This window comes from Tupaia chinensis, unplaced genomic scaffold, assembly GCF_000334495.1.
Source record: "Tupaia chinensis unplaced genomic scaffold, TupChi_1.0 Scaffold000633_1, whole genome shotgun sequence".
NCBI lineage: Eukaryota > Metazoa > Chordata > Mammalia > Scandentia > Tupaiidae > Tupaia > Tupaia belangeri.
The window spans coordinates 255,220-283,120 of NW_006160153.1; the positions used below are offsets into that span (position 1 = coordinate 255,220).

The window sequence follows — 27,901 nt, forward strand, 5'->3', positions numbered from 1 at the left end:
CTGAGAAGAGCCAGGCTGGAAGAGGAAACTAAGAGTTCTCTTTTGGCCATATTAAACTTGAGAAGCCTACAAGACATCCAAGTAGAAATGTTAAATGGATAATTGAATGTTTGAGTCTCCAGCTTATAGGAAGCACATGGCCTGAAGATAGAAAGTGGAACACCCTCAGCCTATAGATGGGTTTATGTTCTGGAAATTAATGGAGATATATCTTTCTGAATCAATCTCCACACATGGTGCTTTCTATTTCCCTTCAGATTCTGAGAATTTAGATCCTTGACCTCTCAACTCTGGGTGCTCCTTACCCTCTACCTTTGGGTTCTTCTCTGTGAAAATTTCCACTTGTGCCTTCAAGCTAACCGGAAAGTGGCCATACAGACCCTTCTGAATTTATGACTTTTTAACTACAGTGGAAAAAAACCACTGCAGATGACAGTAGAAACCACTGGGATGGTTTTCAGTAAAAACTGAAATGTTTTCTCTTACTGTAAATGGAGCTACCTAGGGACTCCTTGTTCCTAATTTCCCTAGTGGTGCTTATAGAGAAAGTTCTCTCATTTATTCTTCACCTATAGCTCTACCATTCTTGTGAGTTTTCTAAGAGACACTTAGTGGCAGAATTCAGAATAGTTCAGAATCCCAGAAAATGAGATATGGAGAAGTCACCAAAATTGAATCCAATTTGTTTATGTTACATGTTAAAAAATAAAAACCTGGGACCAGCAGTTAGCATAATGGCTATGTCGCTGGACTCCCATGTAGTCGACCGCGGTTCAAGTCCCGGACCTGGTGGCTTAAACTTACGCTGGGAGCATGTGCATGCGTGCCCAAGATCCCAAGAGGAGAATGGAGGAGAAGGGATTGCGGCGTGGCCATCCTCCCTGGGGTGTGATTTCTTGCTTTCCATCTCTCTGTCTCTCTCTGTCTGTCTGGTGAGTGCATGCACCCTATAGCGAAAACCTCTCCAAAATAAATAAATAAATAAATAAATAAATAAATAAATACAAACCTAAAAAGTTTAAGTTCCTGACCAGTACAGTGACTATATTTGCTTAAAGCTGTAGAGAGATGCCTACTAGTCCACTTGGTAGGGGCAACAAAATTGTCTCTTGTGGAAACTGACTTCTTCCCTTTATCAAAGATGTATTCACAGAGGTTTTACAGGAAGACTTCTAAAACAAAGTTTTATCTCACTGTCTTATTCAGGAGGCTTCTGAACCCAGCAGGACATTGAATGATATATATATATATATATATATAAAATATTATATATATTTAGAAACATTATAATGCTTTGTATACTTGGTATCTATATTATTTTCACCAACACTCTGAGTTTTTTTTTTGTTATGATTAAATCCACACATACTCAGATAAGAAAATTTACAAAATAAAGTATAAAAAAAATCAACCTTTGTTCCCACAAATCTTTGATAATCACTTTTTTATATTTTGGTATATGTAGTTCCAGACCTTATTCTTTGCATATAGGAAGACAAGTACTTTTGTGTGTATTCCATATACAAAATAACTCTACACATAATTATATAATATATATATATACACACACACACACATTCATGTATAGTTATATATTTCTGTGTGTGTGTGTGTGTGTGTATATACTATGTACATATGCACACATGTGAACTATACATGCACATATATATTTTATATATCTTTCTCTAATTTTTTCAATACACACACATCTCATTGCTCAGACTGATTTAATTGTCCTTTCATATATTCTAGACTACATGAATGCAACTAACTTACTTCATCTTGTGAGTTCTTAGACAAGGAAAGGCTATGAGTTCCTGTCCAAAGTAAACTAGGAAACTCTGAAGGTGCCCTACCAAGTCTCCTTCATTGGATGCTGTATCCATCTGTCAGATGCTATAAGAGCAAATGATTTATACTCTGCTTTTCTCTAAAGAATTGCCTTCTGCTAAAGCCTGAAACACACACACATACACATACATGCACACACACACGGACAGGTGCATGGGATGCTCAAGCCACTTGCCTCAGAGTAGAACCAACTTTTTGAGGTGATTCATGATCCAGAGATCCCTGTGGAACCAATCTAAAACTCATGTCTAGTTAAGATAACACATTTGTTCAGCTTCCTTCACTGCCTTATCTTGTTTTTCTCATTTACTTTCCCCCAAAAGTCCTTCCTCAATAAATTATTTACAAAAGTATTTACATCTCTGGCTCCACTTTTAAAGAATCTCATTTAAACCACTATTTTGGTGGTAATGGAGAACTACACATTGCAATTCTAGAAAAATCCTTCACCCTGGGCCCAGAAGTTGGTAGCATGCCAAGCTGCAGTGCTGGAAGCCACATGGTGAACATGGTTTGAAATCTTGTCCCAGTTGGCCTGTAACATTCCAGGTATGCACATAAGTGTCCAAGATTCAACAAGCTAGAGGACTGGAGGAAGAGGACCATGATGTAATATAACCCTGTGGAGGGTGTTACTCTCCCACTTTCTGTCGCTTCTCTCTCTCTCATATATATGTATATTTTATGATAAAGAATAATTTTTTAAAAGAATAAAAAAAAACTCCATCTCTGTATTTTGAGACTATTTCTGCTGTACATAGTGACCAAAAAGTTTGTATTAAGGTTGACACACCTAACATCCTAAAATTGGAAAAAAGTAGTCTTCCAGTTTTACCTGAAATATATTTTAAACAATTTTAACATATTTCTTACAAACATATTTTTGATAGAAAAGAGCTGCTCACTACCAATTCAGTATAATAGAATGAGCATAATCTGAGTACTTAATACATCATACATAAGTCAGGATTTTCTAATCTCTCAGTTTTCTCTTAAGTAAAATGTATAGAAAAATACTCAACTGGCAGTAGCACTTCTGAGAGAATTAAATTATGCTATATATATATATACATACATACATATATAAGGTACTTAGCAAAATGTGGTACACGTTATAAGCTCAGTAAATGCTGGTTCTGTTATATATTTTTATAAATAAAGGTAATAAGTAGATGTTTAAGGAGGTAAGGAGTGTTCTTTGACCAAGACTGGAGGGCCCACTCATGGAGCATGAGTCAAAGCCAGAAAACTATGACTCTCTCAGTCTTATGCTGGCACCAGTAAGATGGCCATGATGATTAGTGTTTGTGTCACCAAAAACCCTGAATGAACCCAAATATTCACACTCCTACTTAGAGAATAATAGATAATGCATAACGTGTTTGTCTCAGAGAATAGAGAAACTCTTCATGGTTTGATTTTTCACCTCAAAACTTTAAAATAATAAAACAATTTTTTCCTCCAAACAACTATTCATCATCCCCCAGACATTCATGCTTCCATGAATCTTTATTTTTCTAAATTTTACATCCTAGAAATGGAAGATGTCCTTCTAGAGACCTGATAGGGCATTTATTTATGTTAGGAAGGAAGAACATTAATGTGGGTAAGGGAACGTAGTTTCTCATGCCATTTTTACCATCGGGATAAATTCACTTTCCAGTAGTAAATTTTTGTAATACACACACACACACACCAGGATGTTTGGTATTACTAAGAAAAAAATTAAAATAGATATTGTCAATCAGAAACAGTGAAAAAACATGAGATGACTTTGTAAACCATGGGGGATAAAGGTGGAAGAGGCTCAATGGTCATGATTATAAGTAACTTATTTTCTCTGTTCTCATCTCTACTGAGAAATAATAGTGAAAGTAGGCTTAGTCTCACACTTCAGAGATTAGACATAAGGAAAAATGCCTTAATGAGGGGAGCCACTGGACACAAGAATGAATGGCAGAGTTTGTGACATGTTCTCCAGAGATCTTCTCAGAATGGGTATCGATCTCATCTGTTTTGGGTTGACCAATTAGATGTGGCTTCTCTGGGCAGTGGAGAGGATGGACTCACAAGGTGACATAGGGTTCCTCCTGGCCTCTGGCTTTGCAAGGTAGACATGGGTCCATGGACACTGAAAAAAAAAAAAACTCAATGATGTCTCCTGATTATGTACCTCCTAAGAACTGTATCTGAGGCCAAAATTATGACAACTATCTAGCATTGTCCAGAATGTCAATACAAGCTCAAGTGTGTTGATTTTTACCATGCTACATATGAACACTAGACATGCTCACAAATCATCTCATGGGAATTCTCCAAGCATTACATAAGGTACAACCAAACTTCCTGGAAATATTTCACCATGTAAACACAGCTAGGTTAAAACTTTGTATAGGACCCTTCACTTCCCTGATTTTACTTGTTTGAATGACTACATTCACACACACATTTACTAACAATATTACAATCAAACTATTTTTAGCATCCAAATAGACCTGAAATAATTCAGGTGAGAAAAATTGATATGTTGGGTCACTGGAAAAAATCATGACACATTTTTCATAGCAAAACAGAAAAAATACGTCATGGTTTTTCTAACGACCCAGTAACACAGGATGTTTTCAGCCCATCTTCTGGCATTACTGTGATAATGAACTTGATATCTTTCATTTGTTGTCTTGTTTTGGTTTTGTATTTTTTCTAGAGGGTGCCTGCTCTCCACATGGAGACAGAGAGTGAGAGGGAGAATAGAAAGTATCTGAATGGTCACTCTATAATCCCTTTTCCTCATATCTTCCTTCTTTTGGGACTTTGAGCATATGAATCTGGCCTGTTTCTCAAACCACCAGGTCTGAGACTCAAACCACAATCATCCACATGGAATCCAGCTACCTTAACTACCAGGTCATGGTGCCAGCCCCACAGCACTCTTGTTTCCATTCCAAGGCCCTCCTCATCTGATCATTAATTCACTAGAAGGAATGGCCTGCCTTTGACATTAAGATCACACTAGACTCAGCCCAGCTGCATCCAAGTGAATTGGACATGTCTCACAAGAGGGTGAGGCTGAATTCCAGACTCACCTAAAAAGCCAGGTGCACCGGTACATACCTGTAGACCCAGCTACTTGAAGACTGAGGGGGGAGGATTGTGACACACAGAAACTTCATTTAAAATACCACACAAACACACCACAGATAGACACAGACACACAAAGGCCCAACTGTAGCAGCACACACTACTAAGATACTATGTTCTGTACCAGCAGATGGCATAATGGTTGCGTCACTGGACTCCCATATGGCTGACTGTGGTTCGAGTTCCAGACCCAGAGGCTTTAAATTCATGTTGAATACATGTGCATGCATGCCCAATCCTAAGAAGAGAATGGAGGAGAAGAGATTGCAACAGGCCATTCATCCAGGGTGTGATTTCTCACTTTCTTTCTCTGTCTCTCTGTCTCTCTAGTGAGTACACGTGCCCGATAGCGAAAATCTCTCTTAAAAATAAAATAAAGATACTGTACACTCAGACCACACAGAAGGTCTGGGCTCAGTTCCTGGTCCAACTTAACTGCTGGGTGCTATGGCATGCACCGATAACCCCAGCAACTCAGGAGACTGAAGCAGGATGATTGTGAGCTTGATGTGGGCCTGGACAACAAAGTAAGACCCTGTCTGAAAACAAAAGAGCTGGACATGGTGGTTATGCCTGAAGTCCAAGCCAGGAGGACTGTGACACAGTGATACCCTGTCTTAAAACACACACACACAACTTGGAAAGTTATTCATAGCAGAAACTTTCTCCACATTGGCATACATAATTTTATTACTTATTTTTTCCTGTGTATGCTACTTCTTTTGCACAAAAAAGTATGCAAGTAGGCTTACTATGGACATAGTGTACAATATCTAGTCATATCTGATATGGTTAAAACAAAAGCTAACAGGATCAAAAGTTAAGGATTATGTCAGAACAAAATGCTATGAAAAGTAACATCGAAACTTGAAGATTAGCAGTGACATGTTTAAAACTTGTTTAGTCTCGAGGCCAGTAGGTAGCATGGTAGTTGAGGTGCTGGACTCCCTCGTGGTGAACAGCTTTCAAGTCCTGGACCCAGAGGCCTAAAAGTGACAACAAAAAAATAGATAAATAAATTAACTAATTAATGTTTAAATAAATAAAAAATGAAAAAAAAAACTTACTTGGTCTCAAAAATTAATTGAAAGTACCTAGCTGCCCTAACATCTATCTGCTTGATGCAAGGTTCATGGAATAAGTTTAATATGGTTGTGGTGTGTTATTCTTTTTCATATTTCTAGACTTGCTTTTCTAGTATCTTATGTGGGACTTTGAATCAACTCATAATTTATTTTATTTTAAAGATCTTATTTATTTTATTATTATTTAAAATATTTTTCTCATCAGATGGCCTCTGTTTTTTTTCTTTATAACGGTGTTCTTATTAAGCTTTGGTTTCACAGACTTTTCAAGAACTTGAGGAGTCTAGAAATCTTGTATCCCTCCCCCACTTACCAAGGTATACCAAAATAGAATTAAGTTTATAAACATACAAACAGTGGTTTAACTTTTGAATGTAATGGTTATAGTAAAAGAATAACAACTAACCATAGTTTTGGTCATTCTTGTCTTTCAAGGATCTAACTCTGCCTAGCACATAGTAGGTACTCAACCACTAGGCAAAATAAATACCTGGGTGAATAAAGCGATGTATAGGTAGGATGGTAACGAATGAATTGCTGCTAACTTATCAATTATTTTTAATTCTCAAACTTCTTCCATAATTGTAGTAGTTTGATTTGTGGCCTTCAAAAGATACATCTATCCATAATATCCGAATATAACCTTATTTGGAATCAGGTTCGTTGCTCATGTAATTACAATGAGGAAAACATATAATCATCCAGGCTAAGGTGAGTCCTTAAAGCCAATGTCTTTTTGTCTATTTGTAGGCAAAAAGAAGACACACGGAAACAGGAGGAGAGCCATGCGAAGACTAAAGTAGGGATTAAGTGAATACCAAGGATTGGCATAGATGCCAGAAGCTTAGAAGGATAGAAATGATCCCGCTTCAGAGCCTCCAGAAAGAACTAACCCTGCTGACATCTTGCTTTGGTACTCCTGGCCTCCAGAACTGGGAAAGAATAAGTTTCTGCTATTTTAAACCACCAAATGGTTTAAAACATTATACTACACAAGTAGCTTGTGTATATTATAATTTTGGATTAGAAATCAGCTGATCTATTTTCTTAAAATATGTGTTTATTTCTAAATCATAAGATGAGAGAGATTGGGTTGTATTCTGTTTTATAAAGTGGATGGCACCTTGGCAACTTTTTCATTCGTATTAAATGAAAAGACACATTGCTTATAATCCCTGTTATATTTGTCCTTTCTAATCACCAATTTTCCAAGAGCTTAAGCTATCCTGGTTTGTCTTATAGGAGTTTTAATCCTAAGAATTCACTGTGCTGATTTGATGCTGATCATATTGAACAAAATTTAAATAATTACTATAATTTGTGTGGTATCTCTTTAATAATTGATGCTTTTTTGCTTCTTGATATTAGCCAACTATTTGGGGGTACACTTAAACATATACTAAGAACTGCAGTCAATTAGATTATGGTTCCAAAGATACTTACTCCCCTCGCCTTCATGTTCTCTACCCGTGATATTCCCCCCAGCATATTTCTGTTCTCCCAGACCTCTGGCTATAGGCTCAGATTCACACTTGGATGTTCCTAAATTCAGTTACAAAGGGATATTGATAATAAAATTCTGATAATAAGACTACTATGTTTCTTGAGCTTTTTTGTCAAGAGACAGAAAGAAGAGAGAGAAGGAAAGTGAAAAATCACCCCCGGGGGGATGCTTATGCCACAATTCCTTCTCCTCCATTCTCCTCTTGGGATATTGGGCATGCATGCACACAAGCCACTTGATTTTTCAAGTAGCCAGGTCCAGGACTTGAACCATGGTCAGCCATGTAGGAGTCCACTACCTTAACCATTGTGCCATCTGTTGGCTCCAAGACTACTACAATTTTTAACTTTACATTCACATTTTAAGCAAAGGTACTTTTTAGTGGATTATAGAGAACATGCTAAACTTTTTGCTCCCTACTTCCCTTCCAATGCATGTTACACTCACCAATCTTCCCCCTGACAACTCATAAAAGATCCTAAACTAGGTGATAATATATTTTAAGTTTATTTATTTATTCTGAGAGAGAGAGAGAAGCAGGGAATTGGTCATGATTTACCCCAAGTCTCAGACAGCAAGGATCACAGACATGGGTCCCTGTGACCTTCCCTTGTGACCTTAGTGTTGTAAAGCGTTTGTTACTGCTGCACCACCACTATTACTTATTTGTATGTTTAGTTTTAGTGACACACAAGAACTGTACATATCTATGGGGCATCACGTGACTTTTCAGTACAAGACTATAACTAAATCAGGTTAGTTACCCATGGTCTCAAACATCTGTCATTACTTTGTGTTGAGAACATTAAAAATCCTCTTTTAGCGGTAACCAGCAGTTAGCGTAATGGCTATGTCGCGGGACTCCCACGTAGTCGACCACGGTTCACGTCTTGGACCCGGTGGCTTAAATCTCACGCCGGGCATGTGTGCATGCATACCCAAGATCCCGAGAGGAGAATGGAGGAGAAGGGATTGCGGCGTGACCATCCCCCCTGGGGGGTGATTTCTCGCTTTCTGTCTCTCTGTCTCTCTCTGTCTGTCTGGCGAGTGCACGCGCCCTATAGCGAAAACCTCTCAAAAAAAAAAATCCTCTTTTAGCTAATCTGAAAGATCAATAAACTGTTGTTGAATGTGATGTGTACACACAGACACACACACACACACACACACTGGAGAAGCCAGCTTTGTGGCACAGCAGTAATGCACTGCTCAAGAGAAGCTGGATCTCAAATGATAACCAAGGTTCGAATCCCAGAGTCCTGTTGGCCTGAGACAGGACAGACTCTTGCACAAGGGCCCGGGAGCTGGTAAGCTGGAGGACTGGAGGGAGGGGGTCATGGTGTAATCAAAACCAGGAGAGGGTGCTTTTCTCTTTCTCTCCTCTTACTCTCACATGTATGCTCATATGCTGTATCATGAATAAAAGAGAAACCAAGGAAAAAAGAGAATGAAATCCTGTCATTTGAGGTTACATGGAAGAGCCTGGAGGACATTGTGCTGAGTGAAATAAGCCAGGCACAAGAAGAGAAATGCCTCATGTCTTCGCACATATGTGGAAACTAAAAAAGATGACCTCATACAGCGAGAGAGGGTAGAATAATGATTAGTAGAGGCTAGTGTTGGAGGGGACAGATGTTGGTTTAAGGATACATTACATTGAGACAAGAGGAACAAGCTTTGCATAGGTGGTCATCTAAACCCTGGCGAAGCAACGTGTGAGCCAGCGAAGATCTGCCTGAGCATCACCTGGGAGCTTGTAGGATTCCACACTCCTGTGCCCTCCCTGGACCTACAGAATCTAAAGCTGCATTTGAACAGAATCCTGAATAGATCTATAATATCCTGAGCATATCAATACTCAAGAAACTGCTCTAGGCTAGAGATCTTCAGCTCCCTTCCCCTCTGCTCCCTCACCTCCCCTTGCCTCGGCTTCTCTCATTTCCTCTGCTCTCTTCACTCTTCTTTTAGCCTCTCCTCCCCTTTCCTGTTCTCTCCTCTTTTCCTTCTCCTTTCCTCTCTTCTTCTCTCCTCTCATCCTCCCTCTTATTCTCATTTTCTTTCTTAAACAGAGCCTTCTTTTAAAATAAAATTTTACAGATAATTCAATATATAGCACTATAACAGCATTTTGTTTCTTCTAGTTCTCATATGTATTCAAATTAAATAAGAAAAATGATAAAAATTATGAATTTTATAATTATAAAAAATAAATGATTTCATAATTGCTTATTAAATAATAATAATAGTGGCATTGTAATGATAAGTATTGTGTTGGTGATTGGCTTTTATGGTTGGCAGTTGTGGCATTCAATTTATTAAATGTTTTAGCATTTGATTTATTAATATTTTTTGTTTTGGTGAATAGTATCAAGAAAGTTTCAAAAGTTTGGAACGATAATTACATGTGTTAATGTTTTTGTTTGTTTTCCTTTGTTGGTAGAGAGCATGTGCAGTAACCAGAAACAGAGAGAGAGAGAGAGAGAGACAACACCTCCAATGGAGTGTGGTCATTCCATAATCGCCAGGATTCCAATTGCAGTCAGCCATGTGGGACCTGGCTTTCTTAATCACTACACTATGGAGCTGGCCCATGTAAGTGTTTGGTTTTTATTTATTTATTTTTTTTTTGAGATGTTTTTGCTATAGGGCGCTTGTGCTTGCCACACAGGCAGAGAGAGACAGAGAGACAGAAAGCGAGAAATCAGTCCCCGGGGGTTGGCCACACTGCCAACTCTATTCTCCTCCATTCTCCTCTCGGGATCTTGGTCATGCACGCACATGGGCCTGGCGTGAGTTTAAGCCACCGAGTCCGGAATTTGAACCGCGGTCGACTACGTGGGAATCCAGCGACATAGCCATTACGCTAACTGTTGGTCCCAGTGTTTTAAAAATGTTTAAGTGTGTAGTTTTTTGTTTTTGTTTTTTAAGGGTTTTGCCATAGGGCACATGCACTAACCAGAGCGAGACAGTGAGTGAGAAAGTAAGAAATCACCCCCCATTGAGATGGCCACACCACAATCCCTTTTCTTTCATTTTCCTCCTGGGATATTGGGCACCCATGCACATACATCCAGTGTGCCAGTGGGTCTGGGACTTGAACCAAGTCGACCATGTGAGAGTCCAGCTCCTTAACAACCACACCACCTGCTGGGCCCATGAGAATTATCTTTAACTGAACTAAAAACCTGAAAATGAATTATTATTACATTATTTTGTTATAAATTACAAACAATATATCACAATTGGTAACATTCCTGATTGAAATTATAAAAGTCAAAGAATAAGGAGCCAAAGCTTATTATATAAAGAGTAGTGCATAATTATTTTGAAACGATGGATTACTGTATACAGACTTACTGAACAACTGTCTTCACAGGGCTTCCTTTAAGTAATGTGCCTAAATCTTCACTGGTTTTTAGTACAACACACAGGTACCAGTGTTGTAAGCCTTTGTTTTTCTGAGTATGGTGATGTTGACCCAAACTGATGCCATCTTAAAGCTAATCCACTAACTTCACCAATCTGACCTCTGTACATCACCACGTTCCTCGGGTGCATTCTGGGACTAACCTAACCTGCTATAATCATCACGCTATTATCCTTATTTGAGAGAGTGGGGGGTCTCTTCTTATAGGTAAGTATGGTATTAACATCCAAAGCTACTCAGTACATCCCTGCACCTAAACCCCATTACAGCCAACTCCTTTATAAGCCATATAAACATATAACTTGGAGTGAGTAGTGCAGAAATGTGCTTATCCTGGGGCCAGCCAAGGCCTTCCATAAGTTCCCTTGGTTAACTCTTAACTAACGAACCACATTTGTCTGCCTGATTCCTTTGTCTCTGAGACCCTTTGAGCTGTGGAGATCATTGTGCTTCTACGGGTTCACTTCAAAATATAAGGTAATGCAGGACCAGCAGTTAGTATAATGGCTATGTCGCTGGACTCCCATGTAGTCGACCGCAGTTCGAGACCCGGACTCGGTGGCTTAAACTCATGCCGGGAGCGGGTGGGCAGGGCCAAGATCCCAAGAGGAGAATGGAAGAGAAGGGATTGCGGCGTGGCCATCCCCCCTGGGGGGTGATTTCTTGCTTTCTGTTTCTCTGTCTCTCTCTGTCTTTCTGGTGAGCGCATGTGTCCTATAGCAAAAACCTCTCCAAAAACAAATTAAATTAAATAAAAAAATAAGGCAACACCAGGATTTCCTGAGAACAAGTCAAAAATGCAGAATATCAGTCCATCCCTGTATCACAATTCCTGAGGATGAGACCCAATAATCAGTTTTAAGAAGCTTGTTATTCTTCTGGGGATCAGCAAATGGTGTAGCAGTTATGTTGCTGAATTCCCACATGGCCAACTGCAGTTCAAGTCCCAGACTCGGTGACTTGAAAATCATGCAGTGTGTGTGTGTGTGTGTGTGTGTGTGTGTGTGTGTGCCCAAGACCCTGGGAGGAGAATGGAGAAGTAATTTCAGCCTGGCTACCCCTCCCCCAGCAGGGGTGATTTCTCAGTTCCCCTCTAACTGTTTCTGTCCCCCTCTCCCTCCTGCAAGAAACACCCATGCTCTAAGGCAAAAACATCTTTAAATAAAAATAATAAAAGCTACCTATATGACTCTGATGCTTTCACATTTGCAAGGTGCTGGGCTTGACATTCAAGAGATTGGACAGTATATCTGTATAGACACGTGTGGGCCAGAAGGACAGCAAAGGCCAGGAGAGAAGCCCTAGTGTAGTACAGATACCTTTGGAGAGAGGGCAGGAGGAGATGCATTTAAATGTCTGTGTAAGATAAGAAATTAACTTAAATGCAAATGACTACTCCAATATGTGAATTTTATAGGTAACTTATTTTTAAATTGTTTTAATTTTCTTTCATTTAGGGGAAGAAGATAGAGATGTACCCCTGATAGAGTCTTATTATTTTGTGATCCTCCTTACAGCTTGCCAGTCATCAAGGTTTTCAGGTACATACACTCGCCAAACGTGGGCCTCCCACAGGCTCTAGTATTACACACCAACACATTGCCACCTATACCAGCGCAACTGGGCCAGTTTTTATTAATACGTTTATTACTGTATTACAAATAGCTATGTAATTCTCTAAAAAATCTGGATCAAAACATCAGGAAATCCTGAAATTAAAAGCACATCACTTCTGTCACAATTTGATGGAAGTGAAAAGCAGTAAGAGAAACTGGTAGGACTTTGAGGCCTCTGAGAACCAGGTAGAGGTGAGATAAAGCAGGCAACTTCTGGCCAAGAATGTGGATGGATAGGGAGTTTCCAGGCAGAGGCAGGAAGGACTTGCACAATGAGGGAGAATGCAATTGTCTTAAACCTGTTGGTGCCTTTAGCAAGACTAAAGGTCTTCACATCCCAGGACATCCACCTATCTTTCTAAGAGTAGCTCAGACTAAGGAACTTTATCTACTAACAAACCTTTGTTCTGGGCGTTTTCACCCATTGTCTCACACCTCTCAGTAATAACATGTTAGTCTCATTCAGTTTAAAAAGAAAATCATTTGCTATCAATTGAGTGTTGAGTCCATTAATTCCTTCCCACCCACTGGCCACCTCCTTCATTGACCTTTTCTTCTATGAGGGGCTCTCTAAGTCACAATCATCTTGCTGGTTTGTTTGTTTGTTTTAACTCATCATTTTCTGTCTTCCATGTAGAAAAAAATATATACATTATAATAAATCAATACACCTTTTCTCCTATCATCAGTGATTATCAATGAACCTCATAGGCAAATTCCTTCAGCCCTACAATTGTAAATACCTTCTATATGACATACCTTAGGAACTCCAGACTTATATATACTCATATATATATAGCTTATTATAAATAACAAATAAATAAAATTAAATAATCATGGAGAGTAAGAGAATGAGCTGACCCCAAAAACTTAACGATATGGCCAGAATGCAGAAGAACTATAGAGACTGTGACCATATTGTGCAATTCATGATATAGCGTAAGAAAGGTACAATGTTTGTTTATTCAAATGTAAACACAGAGAAGGTCAATAAGTGGGGTCAACAAGGGTTAAGATATTACCAGGTCTGTATGAATAAATGAAGAGTAAGTAGGTTGGGCTGTTGGCAAGAATGTTATTACATTGAGATTGTAAACTGGACGAAAAAGAAAAGAAAATGGGTAGATTTGGGACTTGATTGAACAGAAAATCTAAAAGTAGACAACATTGTGCTCAGTGTGTGACTGAGAGATGTGGAAGTTGAGCAGTTCTGTGTAGTGACAATATCCAAGTCATGACTTTGGAAAGGGGCAACCTAGGCAATTTGAAAAGTAAGAATACAAGGGGAAAAATGTGAATGTTGAAGCTACACAAGACAATGGCAGAAACTGGGATGAAGACAATGATGGCCTACTGCCAAAGTCATTGGTAAATGAATGGAGTCACCAAGGGTTGGAGAGATGAGAAAATCAGAGGGAGGAAACGATACTAAAGAAGGATGGCCTGAGCTCAAAGGAGCACCATATTTACAGGGAAGGTGAAAGGACGTTAAGGAGGAAGCAGCAATGGGGAGCACAATGGACACGGATAACGCTTCCCAACTCTGAGCTCCATAGGGCTTGAGAAAAGAACTACAATGTATAATAAAGAAATCAAGGATAGTCACATAAAAAAGAAAGAAGAAAAAGAAAAAAGAAGGAAGAAAGAGAGAAAGAAAAAGAGAAAAAAAGAAAAGAAAGAAAGAAAGAAAAAGAACTATCACTGCTTGAGAGTGTTACAGGGAAAGAATGAGTTCTGAGGAATTCCAGGTTATGTTAGAGGCAAGAAGGTGGAAGAAACTCCATAATGACAATGCCTTTTTTTAAACTTAGATAGTGTTCATCCCAGAATTCTTGAGAGCTCTTTTCCTGCAATCGTACTTACACCTACCTCACTTCATCTTAGTCACCCTTCATCTTAGTCACCCTTCCTCCCTGTCACATACATATCAGTCTCTATGAGGTATTATTTTTTTCATAATTTTTTTTCAGCTTTGTTTTGTGTTTTCCCATCAACCGCCCACCTGAGAATATTGTCTTTCTCGGCCTGACCACAGAAATCAGATTTCCCACCAGGTCTTATATCATGTCCTCAACACAGTGATTTGACTAAGATCACTTATACTGATTTGACTGCCTACCCCTAATTCAAGAAAAATTAAATAAAGCAAGTGAAATAAATGCAGAGTCTGAATAAAGGGCTACAAGACACTTAAGACACACTCTGACTTACATATTTATTAGTGTGTCTCCATGAAAGGTCTGTTTTACCCAAATACCAAACCCCCTGAGTTCTTTTACACAGCTTGTAAGCAAATGTTAGCGTGTGGATTAGATTTACATCCTACTCAGAAAGAAAGAGAAAAGGTTGTGGGGCTGAGAAGGCATAACAAAGGTTTATTTTGTAGCTATGGAATCACCACTGCCTGGTTAGAGATGAACTTGACTGATGGGTTTTCCGTGATAGCCTCCCAGCACTTAATCTTAGCCAAATATGAATGTGCTGAATTTATTACAGTTGAGTTCTGAAATTAAAAATGACCATCTGTGGCACATGTGTGTGGTACACAGAACAGTAATATATTGTGGACCAGCCCAGCATGCAGCAAAGATATTGTGCTGGTGACAAGGCAGGAAAACTCACTCACACACCAAGACAGCTGAATCTGGTGGACACTGGTGTCAGTCCTCTGGGCAGGGATCTGCTTTCTGAAACAATGCACAATGTATATGAGATACTTATGAACAATTCCTTGAACTTCACTCTGTAGCAAACTGTGCAGCCGAAATCTGAAAATGCATATGACTTTACAGAAACACAGTAATTGCCCCAAATCAAATTTTAGAAAGAAAAAACATGACAAATGTCAACCCAAAACATTTCTTTTCTTCTGGAGAGCAACACTGCAGTGTAGATGACCATTGCAAAGGGAATTCCATTGGGATTTTTAGGTGACTATCAAGATCAAATCAAGAAGGTGTGTGTATATACTTTGTGACCAAAACAAACAAACAAAATAGCATTTTTTCCCTAGGATATTAGATGCACCTGAAATTCACTTTTGCTACTGATTCCAAAAGAACAGGATTGGGACCAGCAGTTGGTGTAATGGCTATGTTACTGGACTCCCATGTAGTCGACCACAGTTTGTGTCCTGGACCCAGTGGCTTAAACTAATGACGGGTGTGTGGGGGCCCAAGATCCCGAGAGAAGAATGGAGGAGAAGGGATTGTGGCATGGCCATCCCCCCAGAGGGTGATTTCTCATTTTCTGTCTGTCTCTCTCTGTCTTTCTGGGGAGAAGATTCGCCCTCTAGCAAAAACATATCCAAAAACAACAACAATAACAACAACAAAACAGGATTTATTTTACCAGGCTGAAGATATAGAACTTCAGTAGAAAACTGATCTTTTTGAGAATTTTATGGAAGATACCCTTATAAAAAAAAAAAGAATATAATTTGGCAAGGAGTGAGAATCACAGAGTCTGAGTAAACTTGCTTATTTTGAATGAGTTTATTCACACTTGGAAGTGTCTGGGTCCAGAAAGTTAAAAACTACTGGGTTCAAAAAATTAATTCTTGAGAGACCAGCAGATAGTGTAATGGTTACATGGCTGGACTTCCATGTAGTCAACCACGGTTCTAGTCCCAGACCTGGTGGCTTACAACTCACACCAGGCGTGTCTGTGTGCATGCTTAAAATCTCGAGAAGAGCATGGAGGAGAAGGGATTGTGGAATGGTCATTCCCCTGGGAGGGGATTTCTAGGTTCTTTTGGTCTTCTGTATCTCTGGTGAGCACAGAGCACAGAAAAACTCTCTCTCTAAAAAATAAAAAAATTAATTCATGGAATGCCATGTCAGAAGTATAATTGCAGAGATCAGGCTATTATTTCCATCACTTGGGTTTGTATTCCATGACTTAGTTTAGTTTAGTTCATTCACAACTACACAAAGTGTGTTGTATCAAGTTTCTAAAGAAATGGTGACGTAATGATGATGTTATAGCCATAAACTACAGAATGTCCAAATAGTGTCTTGTCAGTTAGCAATACTTCCTCATGGGACTCCTGATGACAATTTCCAGAGGAAAATTAGTAGAGTAGGGATCCAAATATTACCTTATCACCATCTGCTCGTTAGCTTTAATATCCTATGCTCAGTGATCTTAGCACTCTGAGAATGTTCTGAAGAAAGACAGAGAGGGATAGTGACCTAGAGAAAAGAGAACATGTAATGTCTACAGAACAGAAGAAACCCGAATTCACCCACTATTTTACTTCATTTGGTGCTATTTCAACTATAAATGATGGACACTCAGCTTAATCTGGCTGAAGAATATGAATAGGCCAAGAGAAATGCAAATGCCAATGAACCAATAAAAATATTGTATCCTTTCAAAAGAAATGCAAATCAACCAATGAGGGATCTTTCTGCCTCTAAAATAGGCTAGCTATTACTAAAGGCTAAAAGGAATGATCATTCTCATGCAATGTCATATTAGATCTATTTAGAGATCAATTTAGCTAGAAAATGATAAAACTTATTGGTCTGGCAGAAAAATCATTACATATTTTTTGGTATTTTTCTACGCAAAAATGCATCATAACTTTCCCAATGACCCAATAGAAATGTGTCTCTTCATTGACTCATTTAACAAAACTCATGGAGCACTCAGTATATGCCAAGCACTTTGTAAAATATCTACCTCTTACAGTAAATCTGATCTTACAATAAAAGATACAAAGTACAGGGACCAGCAGTTGGTGTAATGGCCATGTCGCTGGACTCCCATGTAGTCAACCTCGGTTCCAGTCCCGGACCCCGTGGCTTAAAACTCATGCCAGGCACGTGTGAGTGCCTGTCCAAGATCCCGAGAGGAGAATGGAGGAGAAGGGATTGCGGCGTGGCCATCCCCCCTGGGGGGTGATTTCTTGCTTTCTGTCTCTCTGTCTCTCTTTCTCTCCCTGTCTTTCTGGTGAGTGTATGCACCCTATAGCAAAAACCTCTCAAAAAAAAAAAAAAAAAAGATACAAAGTACAAAAAATAGTGGGCCAGCAGGTGGTATGGAGGTTAAGGTGGCTTGATCTCACATGGTCAACTATACAGTTGGAGTACCAGGTCTAGTGGCTTGAGAAATACCTGGGCACATGTGTATACCCAAAATGCCTGAGAGGAGAATGGAGGAGAAGGGACTATAGCATGGCCATCCCCCCCAGAGGGAGTGAATGTTTTCTAGAGAAGGAAGTGGCAGGCAAATGTAGTAACATGTACAAATAACATAAGGAAGGAAAAGGAATGTTGAATACAAAGTCCAGTGTATCGGGCTCTGCTACGTTATAATAACAAATAATCCTAAATCTCAGGGTTTAAAGGACTCACGGCATATTTTTCGCTCACATTTTGTAAACATTATGAACTGACATGGCTTTAGTCAGCTCAGCTTCTAATTTTTTCCACTCTGGAGCACAGTCTGATAAAGCAGCAAGTGTCTGGAATATAAAACAATTACTGTGTCAAAGGGAAAGGCTAAAAGGAAAAACTGCTTACATGACCTCAACAAGAAGGCCCAGGGCATGCACTTCTGCCAAGTGCCAAGATGGAAGAAAGTTGAGACTTGGTGAGTAGACTAATCACACGGCCCGTGTGGCTGGAGCTGAGTGGGGTAAATATGAGCCAGAGTAAGAAAATCTGTCTCTACTCTCCAGCCAATGGGAAGTCATTGAAAGCTTTATAACTGTAAGAATTTCTCTTAACTGGAAAAATCACATAGTTGCATAAAGTTTAGTGCACAAGCTTCTTTACATCAGTAATCTTTATTAGTTTGTTAAATGGTAGAAAATTCTAAATATTCGAAGCAGGTTTCCTCAAAAGACAGTCACTACATATTCATGACAAAATAACAAATAACTAATGGAAATAATGTGCTTACAAAAATGTAACATGAGGGGGAACCAGCAGTTAGTGTAATGGCTATGTCGCTGGACTCCCACATAGTCAACCACAGTTCAGGTCCCGGACCCGGTGGCTTAGAACTCACGCCGGGCACATGTGCGTGTGTGCCCAAGATCCCGGGAGGAGAATGGAGAAGGGATTGCGGCATGACCAACCCCCCTGGAGGATGATTTCTCGCTTTCTGTCTCTATGTCTCTCTGCCTGGCGAGCGCACGCGCCCTATAGTGAAAACCTCTCAATAAATAAATAAATATGTAACATGAAGGACAGCAGGTGGCGTAGTGGTTTATGCACTGGATTCCCATATGGTAGACTACAGTTTGAATTCCAGACCTGGCTGCTTGAAAATCACTCTATGCACATGTATGTGCATGCCCAAAATCCCAAGAGGAGAATGGAGAAGAAGGGATTACAGTCTATCCATTTCTCCCCTGCCCAGGGGGTGGGATTTCTCACTTTTTCTCTGTCTCTCCAGCAAGCACATGTGGCCTATAGCAGAAAATTCTCTCAAACAATAAAAGGAAAATGTAACATAAAAATTATGGTATCAATTGAAAAAGTATGCAGAGGATACAGTACAAAATGAGGTTGATCTAATTTTTAAAGTATTACATATTTAATATACAGGCATTAAAAACGCTTAGAAATAAATATGAGGAGTCTTCAAAAATTCCTGGAATATGCGTATTATGAAATGACTGTAGAAGGATTTCAAACTTTTTTCACCAAAGTAAACTCATATTGCAATTCTATTTTTGCATGAATTCTTTGAAGTCCCCTTGTAAATACAGACACAGATATATTTCATCAGTATTTATTTGATCTAGGATCATGGTTTGCAGGGTTTTTTTACTTTTATTGTTGTTGTTTCCTTCATTATTAAGTGTGCTTTATTCTTGTGCTAATTTTTTGCAAAGAACTATTCGCAGAATTATTTTTAACTGGTAATATCCTTACTTACCCACGTTTAGAAAATAAATAACTTTTTTTTTCCTTTTCCATAAATAAACATGACATTTCCTGTAATGTCTTATTAATTCTATAGAAGTTTTAAACATGTTTTTGTCTCTGTTATCTAACATTCTGAAAATTGTGCTTAAATTACCACTAGTTCAGACACTATTTAGTAAGAGAGAGTTTAATAACATTTGTTCTCATCTTTCCAATTTTCCCTTGCCATGAGCAGCTCTACACCTGTTACCTTGGGGCCATGAAATAACAAGCTGTTACCCTGTCCAAAGTAACCAAATATTATTTAAAAAAAAAAAGAATAATTTTATTTATTTACTTATTTTGACCAGAGAGGGACAGAGAGAAAGAGATTGAGAGAGAGAAAGTGAAAAAGCAAGCTGCCAGGTCTGAAACTTGAACCAAGGCCGGCCATGTGAGAGTCTAGCACCCTTAACTACCATGCCACCTGCCAGCCTCACTAAATATTCTTTAGGTAGTTGGGACCAGCAGTTAGCGTAATGGCTATGTTGCTGGACTCCCATGTAGTCGACTGTGGTTTGAGTGCCGGGCCCGGTGACTTAAACTCACACCGGGCGCGTGTGCATGCGTGCCCAAGATCCCAAGAGGAGAATGGAGGAGAAGGGATTGCGGCGTGGCCAACCCCCCTGGGGGACAACTTCTCACTTTCTGTCTCTTTGTCTCTGTCTTTCTGGTGAGTGAACACGCCCTACAGCAAAAACCTCTCCAAAAAAAAAAAGACAAAAAAAACATTCTTTAGGTTGCAATTTGAGCATCCCATCAAGCACCCCAAACTTATGAGCAATAACAACCTCTTGTGAATCTGCTCTCCATCCTCTTTTTTGACGTTCTTTAGATCATGACAACAGAAGGGCCAAAACTTTCAGTAATGTCAAATAATACAGCCTATCATTGAGGCCGTAATAAGAAGGTAAAATTGCTGAAGGATAAACTGACTTGTTTTACTTTCTTACTCCATCACTGAATATTTTATAGCAGTACATTCTCAGATATTTCAAGAAAACATTTGGCCCAAAAACCCAAACCATGTTTCAGCTCTCTTTCAGCTTCCAAAAAAATAAATAACCTATTTGACTGGACTTTGGAGATGTTGGCCAAATGTTGGCCTGAACACTGAGCTTATACCTAGATGCGTTGATACTTCTGACACAATTGGGTTACCACAAACTGGGCCGTACATGAAAGGGCTGTGAAAGTTTAAAATCAGCCGGAGGTGGAAATACTCCACCAGGAAGAGTGCTGGTGAAGGAATAGATTTGGCATCTCTTGCAGGAATTGTCTTGTAGCTTTGTTGTAAATGAGTTTTTGTTCTTTAAAAGGAAAAACAAAATGGTGAAAGAATGAGAATCACATTACAATTCCTGAAACCAGCATTTTGTTGATGCAAAGGGCCATGTATGAGCTTTTTGTCAATGGGATCATCGATATCTGCTACTGAAGCTCTCAAGGCTCATCCCAGCACTTTGAATACTGGGAGAACGTTCTGGTTAAGTTAATGTTTTACGATGAAAAGAATTTTTTTCTTATTTTGATTTTAATGTCAAGCTATAGTCGGTGCTTCCTTTCATAAGGAGGTCTTCTGTTGAGATTTTAGTCTAGTGGAGGGAAGCGGGATTTCAAATAAAATAAGACAAAACTATGAAAATATGAAGAGAATATACTAGACAAATGGCAGATTAAAGTTTTAAATGAGATCATCCATGATGTACTACCTGTTTCTACTTTCAGAGGTGTAGTCAGATCTTTACTTAGTCACGCAATAGCCAGACATTTTGGACATTTGACAAATATGTACAAAAAAGCACTAATTAACGTGAAAAGAGAAATGAACTTTTGAGATAGTGGGAAAAAGAAATCACGGAAAACTCAAATCTTCAATTACTATTTCAATTTTTCTTCATCATAAGAGAGAAGAAAAAGAACAGGGGAGGGACCAGCAGATGGTATAGCAGTTATGTCATTGGACTCCCACATGACTGATGGCAGCTCGAGTCCCATGTCCAGTGGCTTCAAAATCATACTGGGTGCATGTGCGTGCTTGCCCAAGATCCTAAGAGAAAAATGAAGGAGAAAGAACTGCAGCATGGCTATCCCTCCTGGGGGGTGATTTCTCATTTTCTATCTATCTCTATCTCTGTCTCTGTCTCTCCAGAGAATGAATGCACCCTATAGCAAAAATCTCTCAAAAGGAAAAGAACAGGGGAAACATCATAATAAGATTAGAATCTAATTAGCTCTATCAGAGATTCAGTTGCTTCAAGGCTACTTCATGCAACATATACATTCTTCCCTAAGTGAGAAATAAAAACTGTAAGAAGCACAGCCCTTTTACTGGACTCTCAGAAGGGTAATTTACAGTAGGTAAATCTCAGCAATGTGATATGGGTGGACAGATCTGTCAGCACCTTCTAGGGACACCAAGACAAATCCAGTCTGAGTCAAGGGTCAGACGCCATTAAAAAGTAGAAAAAAATGCTAAAGCCTAGTTATAGTAGGTCAGCAATCAGAAGAACCCAAAGGGCACACACCAAACTCTAGGGGGCAAATGAGAGCAAGAGCTAAGCCTGGATCAAGGCTCTTAGGAATCAACCAGATGATTAACAGTAGTCAGCACATATGTGTTGTCTTCAGAGGTTTATAATTCAGATACACTAAAGGTTAGATCTCTATCAAGATAAGCATAGTTCTGTACACCCATAAGGCACCACATTGCAAGTGTGTCATTGCATACAGTGATTAAATTCAAATTTTTAATTGCCAATAGATTGTTTTACCCTACAAGACAAGTGTGGAAGCCTCAAATTGTATGAGTTTGTCTTATCATGACCTTACCACCGCCCTAAACCAGCAAAACTCCTAATTTATCAAATTGCTTTACAACATTATTTATTATTTTATATTTATAATGTCTACTAAATCACTTAGGAAAACTCACTATTTTAGCTGTGTATTTCTCATAACATCCAGTGTGTGTGAAATCAAACTAGGAATCTTGTATATGAGAGCACCAACAAATAATCTCAAGAAAGCTCTGATATAAACTCAGATTTTTAGGAGACGATATCAATTTTTTTTAATTTCCCTTAAATTTTTCCATCAGCCCATAAGGTTAATAAAATTAGAGAATTTAAGTTGGAAGTTAACAAAGAAGTCATCTGTGGAAGTATCTTTTTTTAATGTTCAGAATTTTTAGACAGACCTACCAAAATTGGAACTCCCATCCATCCGTCGTATGTATGGGCTTCTGACTCACAAATACTGCAATGCAGGGAAAGTGATGTCCCATGACTTGTAAGACTTCGTCATAGAAGATAAGGGAGCTTCTGCCTTGTGTACTGGGACACATGCTTTATAGCATTCAGCTGCCTATAAGAAGCCTATCTACCCTGAAGCAAGCTTACTGTAAGGAAACTGAAGACATATAAAGAGGCCAAATGTATACACTCCAGCTGGCAGCCCCAGCTGAGCTCTCAACAACTGCCAGAAAAAATTGCCAGCCAGGTAGAGTGAGCCACCTTGAGAATTCGACCCAGTAAAGCCTTTGTATGGCTGTAGCTCTAGTTGGTATATAACTGTAACCACAGGAGACCTCCCAGATGAGAACTGCTGAGGCAAACCCTTCTGAGTTTCTGCACCATAAAAAATGAGCACCAGTCAGGTGGTGTAGCAGTAATGTGCTGCTTAAATAATGCTGGGTCCATATGGAAGGTCATAATTTTGGTTCTCAGGTTGACCTCTACCTCCTGGGCACATGCTCCCATAACCCTGCAGACTGGGAAGGATAAGAAAGGATTAGATTTAGATGAAATAGGAAGGCATGAGATTTGGGTGACAACGCTTCTACCTCTCTCTAACAAAATAAATAAACTCATGAACAAAATAAACAAACTTTTAAAAATATGTTTTAACTCTATAAATTGTGGGGTAATTTTTAGTGACAGATAACTGATATACCATCTGATTCAAGTTCCCACTTTGGAGTGAAATGACTCTTGTACAATGGATCTCCTTCATATGTTAAACCATGTTCTGGATAATGCTATTTTACTCTATATATTAAAGCAAAAATTTCTCTCTCTAACTTCAAACCAGTATTCTAGATGAACTTTCTCTGGCTTCTCAAACATGAAAGCTAGCTACACAGACAAAGGCATTCTGCAACTATCACCTTGTTCTTTTTCTCCTAAAAGAAAACACTATCCTCTACTTTCAGCCTTGCCTCAAAAGTATGATTTTTTTTCCCATCATTATACACCTTCCTCTGAATGTACTCCTGTTGGAGAAGTCTTAAAATAGAATACAAGGAGTTAGGCAGCTTATTTCATAAGTAAGTAATTTCACTAGAACCAAATTTGGTGAAATTGTCCTTCCCATCACTACTATTGTGCTAGACACAACATTTCATTAATGCAAACTAGGATTGTGCGAGTTATTTTTCTTAGGCATTGGCTTATTTTATGGTTGTCATCAAATGGAAATCCCAGAACGCTGCCATCTGTACTGTGGCCAAGCCAGCTCACTCTCATGCAGCTGACTTTCTGAACTGAAACAGAACCTGAAACTGGCTTCTGCTTAATCTCATTTCACTGGTTTTGGCCCAGGATGTCTCAGTTGACGTCACTTTTATTCTTGAGTCTGTCACTTCGAGTTTTAAGCACGCATCCCTCCTGTGGGGGTGCACCCCCACTTCTAAAGCTCTATCAAAATGATCAATAGAAATACTGAGCTAAAAGAACTAAGACTAGAGAGAGCTTAGTTCAACTCCATCAAAACACTGCAGACCTATTGGACAATACATAGAAGGCATATATTTAAGGTGCTAAATATCAACGGCTCTATCATTCCATCCACTCATAACTATGATGGCCTTTAAAAAAATTGTCAGATGTATTGATGTAATTGAAACAATTGAAAATTTTATCCACAGAATTGTCTATCCTCTGGAGATACTAAGCATAAATGGGAAGTTATGTGACTTTAGCATGATCTGTCATGAATGAATAAACTGTAGGCTAGCTCCTAGAGGTGATCTATATTACCTTCCAAAGGATTATAAATTGCATGCATAATAAACCATTCTACAATAGTGTATTAAGATTTTTAAAAAGAAAATAATCCTCATGATAAGTCATTATCACTATTTTTGAAAGGCAGTATAGTCATTCCTTGGAATCTGGGTAGAATTTGTTCTAGATCACCCCTACTCCAACAGAAAACGTAATCTGTGGATGTTCCAGTTCTTTATATATGTTTTGTCTTTGATAATTATAGAGAAAAAGCTCACCAAAAAAAAAGGGGGGGGGAGAATGGAAGACAGAAAGGAAGGATGAACAAATTATTGAAAACAACTCAAAGGATATAAAATGTATCTTCATAATCCTGACTAAGTACTATAAGCAAGTTAAACTTTTTAAAATTTCACTTTTATCACAACATTTTTTTAACCATAAAAAACATATAAGCTGAATAGGACTCAGCATCGAATGAATTATATTATGCTTGAAACTGTGTGATACTAACCAACATCTTGACAATCAGTATTTCATTAATTGTTTTACATTTGGGCCCAAGGAGAAAAATTTACTGAAAATAACTTTCTAAGTATTTTTTGTGGGTCATCCTATGGTGTGGTGGTGAAGGCGGCTGAATCCCACATGGCTCACAGCACATGTCAAGCTGGAGACTTGACAAACCCATTGAGCATGTGCCCAAAATCCCAAGAGAAGAAATGGAGACAAAAGGATCACCGTGTTACCATGTCCCATGGTGAGGATGCTTTCTCACCTTTTCACCTTCTCTCACTCTTTCTTTCCGGTGAGCACATGTACCTTCTAGCAAAAACTAAAAAAAAAAAAAAAAAAAAAAACCTTTTGTATACGCTGAGCTACTTTTGGGGTAGTCGGGGGAATGGGAAGAAGGTGCAGAGGCAGGGAGACTGCTTTCTTGGCTTCTATAGTATCAGCCAGTCTAATCATACAGTATTTCCAAACTGTGCCCAACCCAAAATAAATAAATGTATGAGATGACATTGCGATTTAGATGCTCCATGTTCACAAAAGCTGACTCTTTCATAGGAGTCACCCTTACCACAATCTTTACCTTGGAAATTACATCTGAGGGGGTTGGATCAATCCTTCAAGCAGTACATGTTGAAATGTTAGCCCAACTCCATGGTAACTATGCTAATGTTTATTTCATTACTAACTGTTATAATGAACATAAAGAACATCAGACACAGATATTTGGCAACAGGAATGAAATTGCCTAACTCTGGTAGTTGTAGTTCTGCCTCCTGGGAGACTATCGCAAAATAAAATGTCAAGTAATTATGTCCTCAGTTAGAATCCAGGATTAAGCTATGGCTTAAATGAATGATTTGCATTTGCCTAGAAGTTAGAATATGTGGATCCTAACTTGCTTTGTCACTGACTAATTCTGTGTATTTGAGTAAGATAATCAACCCAATGTTCCTTCATGAATTTATATACAAAGTAAGATGCGGTTTGTTTCAATGTATCTGAAATTCCTTTTAGCAATAAAAATATAAATTATTAGTCTAATTGTATTTTAAAAGTTAATGAAAAAAGTGGGTCCCTTACCCATTGTCCGTACTCCAATACTTTCAATCTCTTCTTGAAGCTTTTTGGAAAGTTTCAGTTAACTTTAAATCAGTAGGTAAGCTCCTGGCTGCCCAACCCCGACAAAGGAACATACAACAGTCTACAAGTATGTTAGACTAATGATTAGCCAGCAAATATTTACTGGAAAAAAAAAAAACTAGACACAAAGTACTACATGAAAACAATTAATGTTAGAATCTCTTTGAAAACCAGCTACAGGGCAAGAAACTAGGTGATCCTCTTCTATAACTGGGAGTATTATTTAATAGGGAAGCTCACAGGTTGTGAATCAAAATAGAGATAATTAATATTTTATTCAAGGGGGAGAACATCCCTCCGTTTAAGCCTAGAGAATATCCAAATAATTGGACAGTGTTAGCAGATTTGAGAAAGAAACATGTTTGCAAGGAACAGAGTTGGTCAGCCCTAGAAGCTCAGAGATAGAACCTTAAAGCCCTGTCTCTGGCACAGTTTAAATCCACAAGCACCGTTTGAGAAAGTCCCTCAGGAATGGAAAGAAGAGCTATAACTATCAGGCTAAAATTTAACCTGTATGTATAATAGTTGTTCTGGCCAGTTCCTCTTTCATTGTACTAATGCCTACTAAACTACCTTCTGACTCATGTGATTTACCACATACTTGTCACCGCTAAGCAAGGAGAATGTAATCATACTCCAAAATTAAGATAATAAATGTTTCTGACTAGAACTGACAACTCTTGGTGCACTGATAAATCTATATTCTGAGCTTCACAAAATATCAGCGGGAGGAGGGTATTACCTCTAATGAATGTCTTACAATGATTCCAGACTTTCCCAGGGAACACCACACAAAATGTGGCTTCTTTCTCCTTGAATTTCAACATGTTAATTCTTTCTGTCCTCCGATTATTCTCTGCCTCCTTCTCACTTTTATTTTCTTTTCTAGTAAGTTCAATACACTGACATGGGCTTGTGTTTTAAGAATGGTTAGGGGGCCAGATGGCAACACAGCCGTAAAACAAGGCAATCCCTCATGGGAATGTTCCAGGTTCGAATATAAAGACCTCCTTGAGTACACAGACACACACTTGCCCATGATCTGGAACTGCTTGAAAACTAGGGGTGGACTGAGATTCTAAGGTCCTATTTACAGGTGCTGTCTCTCTCTTTTTCTCTCAATCTATCTCTGTCTCTGTCATCTCTCTTGTTCATGAAAGAAATAAATAAGTTTTTAAAAATAGTTGGGATTAGACAGATAATAGAAAAGGAACTTCAAAGAGAGGAATGATTAAGTTAGGTTCGGGGGATTAAGCAGACTAGACCAGCCAGTTTAAAGTAGAATGATGCCAAGTGAGATGAGACTAGAAACTTAAGCTGGATCCTGATCAGAAGGTTTCCAAAGGACAAGAAGGCATCTGATCTTATACCACTGACTAAGAGTTTTAAGACTTTCTTGAAATATAATGACACAGATGGGACCAGCAGTTAGCATAATGACTATGTCACTGGACTCCCATGTAGCTGACCGTGGATCGAGTCCCGGACCCAGTGGCTTAAACTTACGCCAGGTGCGTGTGCGTGTGTGCCCAAGATCCCAAGAGAATGGACGAGAAGGGATTGTGGAGTGGCCATCCTCCCGGGGGAGGGGGGAGGGGATTACTTTCTCTCTCTCTCTCTCTCTCTCTCTCTGGCAAGTGCATATGCCCTATAGCAAAAACCTCTCAAAAAACAAACAAACAAACAAACAAAAAAACC

General features: G+C 38.8%; 1 long non-coding RNA gene across 1 annotated transcript in view; it reads right to left on the minus strand.

Annotated features, from left to right (window-relative positions):
* Nucleotides 1-3,352: 3,352 nt before the first annotated feature.
* Nucleotides 3,353-27,901, minus strand: part of LOC102477811 (uncharacterized) — a 50,575-nt gene continuing 26,026 nt past the window's right edge. Inside the window, exons 2-3 of the long non-coding RNA XR_001371212.1 lie at nucleotides 15,252-15,308; nucleotides 3,353-3,982 (exon numbers count right to left, since the gene is read on the minus strand). This is a non-coding gene — a long non-coding RNA (uncharacterized LOC102477811). The remainder of the gene's footprint in view (nucleotides 3,983-15,251; nucleotides 15,309-27,901) is intronic.